Genomic DNA, 3,265 nt, shown 5'->3' with positions numbered 1-3,265 from the left:
TCTAGTTCTTCCTTGTTACACCAAATATTATTATCGCTATCGCTATACTTATTACCTTTATCACATTTATTACCGCTAAGAGGATATACCTTAAAGACCGGGCGACTTAACCCAGCCTTGTTAATCCGACACAGCTAATAAGTCTATAAACTTAGAGTTTGGCGGCCCTATACGACCTTCCGCTTTATAATAGTAATATCCTTTACTACCCTCTTATTACCACTTAATAATCTATTCTTGGTATTACTATAAGGACCGGATTCGCTCTTATAGTAAAAAACAGTAAACCGATAAGGGTATTTATCCTTACTATTAGGACAGGGCTATACCAGGTGCGAACCTTATCTAAGTATATCTACTAGACTATTATGTTTCTCCCGGGAATAAGCATTATAAAATTCAGAGAGGAGTTATATAACTAAAGTTTACTAACAGCCTATCTAATATTTTATATTAAGACCTGACGCTGTAGCTTAATAATAGCGGCGCTATTTTCAACCTATAGTAAAGACTTAGATAATTTTAATAGAAGTAAAGAGTATATTATTATTTATATTAACCTATCTAAGTAAGTTACTAGACGTGCTTAGACGTATTTATATGTTAAATATTATATTAAATCCCACTATGCTCTTTACTAGTACCCTTCCCCCTTTTTAAACTTAGCAAGCAAATAAATAATATACCTGCGCTTACTGCTTACTTATTGTTTTCTTTTCCTAACTTACCCTTCACCTAAACCATATACTATATAGCCTAGCTATTAGTAACCGCCTACTTACTCTACCTAAATTATGCCAGGCAGGGTTAATCTATATTGTTACCTTTAACCCCCCCCCCCCCCCCCCCTATCAGGGCACGTATAGGCAACCAAACACCCTATAAGGGCTTAGGGGTGTATATCCCAACCTAATTATCTTGTACAATAAAGCAATTACTTTATAGTCTAAGTACCCTAATATAGTATCCCTATTAACGTTACCGCGGGTAAGCTACCCGCTTGTAAGCGTACCCTCACCTAGGCTACTCCTTATAAAGTATACTAACTCCCACCGATTTGCCACTTATCCCGCACTACACACAATCACAGCAAGACCACAACGTAATAACCACCTCCCCAATCTACCCGCGACCACCCTATATATAGCCGGCAATACCGGTTTACTCTGGTCGGAACAAATAAACACGCTAATAAACACCCACATTTACTTCACCTTAGCTAATATAAGCATATACGTGGCTAAATATACTGCCTTGTTATAGGTGAGATAAATACCCGCGCAGAATAACACGTGCTTTAAGTATAGGCAGACCAAACACACTATAAGCGCACGTTACTACAGGTAAAATAAACACCCACGTAAATTAACACATTTATTAAGTACAGGCAGAATAAATACACCATGGAGGTAAATAGCACTCCCTTACCATATATAAAGCAAAGATATACTCAGGTAAAACCCATGTTCCTATCCACCTTATTTATAAAATAAAACAATTCCTTTATATTTACTAAAGTAAAGCCACGCACTTAAAGAAGTTATAAACAGTATTATTTATATATCTAGAGCCTTATCTAGTTATATAATAAATTAGTGTACCTTTTAGATTTCTTCTATATATACCGTCTACTATTTCCTCCTTCCCTTTCTTTTATTTTCATCTCCTTTACACCTCTTTATATTATACTTGTCTCCCCTATTTTATTACTAACCTCCCGGTATATCTCCCCTTCCTTTACTTACTGCTATTAGCTAGTATATATACGAACCTCCTCTTGGCTTCCTTACCTTGTTATTAATAGTCCTGTTTCCGCTCCCAGGCTAATAACTAACACACTGAATACACATAGCTTAGCAGGGCAATATATCTAACAAAATAATCGCCCTTTTACTAGAGTACCGGATTAAATTTCTTAAGTTTAAGATTAATAAGCTCTCGGTTATCCAGGAACTAAATAAGCTTATTATCCAGAACATCTAGCTTAGCCACAAACTCCCTATACAAATATTCAAGCTATAATGTGTCTACACGGTTACTATTATAGTAGATTACCTTAACAAGGCTATTGCTATAAAGTTCCGTTTTCTCTCCGGTACGTATATCTCGCCCTTATAACGCGGGTATACAAGTACACACCTTACTAACCAAACTAGTATTGGAGTATAACCTTAAGTGCCTTTACTATTAGGCCAGAACCGGGGTATATAGTAGCTGTATACCTTTCTAAGAGGCGTTTAACATTAGAACACACCGCGTTATCTTTAGGCAAATAAAATCGGCTATTTATAAACTCGTCCACGCTATCAACTTTAGCGATATAAGTTAAGACACACAGCTAATCCACGTGTTTAGGTAGATACCGCACAACCTATAATTATACCCAGGCTAACTAATCATGTACAAGTAAGCAGTTATGTTCTGTGATGCGAAAGCGGATTTTATACTTGCACGGGAGTCCTTTACACCCGTAACCAAGAAGAAGCATAACTTATACCAAGCTCTTACTAGGCCACTAAATATCATACTATTCGCTTATATTACTAAGAACCTTATTGTACCTATCATGCTCTTGTTAGCAGAGGAATTTCCGCTTCGTCGCTTTAAGCCCCTATCTTATCATGATAACTATAATAATAAACACAATAAGGACAATAACAATAATTATAACACGCTTAAGGGTAATAACCCTACTACTAGTACACCTAGCCACGCAGTTAAGACGGCCGTATCCACTACTAAGAACCAGGGTTATATTTTAGACTTATAAATATTAATATATTAAATAGCAGTGCACTGCCCCTGCACGTTAAACACGGGTAGATATAGCTTATTTAGATAGACCTGCCATATTATATTAAGATTAATATATGTGTTTATTTGGTTGTTTAGACCTTTTACTTTCCTTTCACTTTACGCACTAATTTTCTCTTATTTATATAATCACTATACACAACAAACATAAATCGGTTAGGCTAGGAGGCTATAATAGATAAGGGGATCTACCATTACTACTTTCTCTTTCACTTTACTCTTATCTGCTTTACACGCTACACGTATACTAAAAGGCATAATAAATAAGCCACACCGGAACAGGGAGGATTAAGACGTACTAGAGGCTTTAGACAGAATAATAAACAGTACTATAACAGTATACGCTATAATAGGGTCCTAAACATATTAAGCCTTACAAAACGTGAGTTAAATACAGGGCATACTGGCCAACAAATACTACGCCCTACTATATACAAAATAAATCATATCA

This window comes from Metarhizium robertsii (assembly GCF_000187425.2).
Source record: "Metarhizium robertsii ARSEF 23 chromosome Unknown MAA_Scf_9, whole genome shotgun sequence".
Classification (NCBI taxonomy): Eukaryota; Fungi; Ascomycota; class Sordariomycetes; order Hypocreales; family Clavicipitaceae; genus Metarhizium; species Metarhizium robertsii.
The sequence above is the reverse complement of the archived record's forward strand: the minus strand, read 5'-3'. Positions refer to the sequence as shown.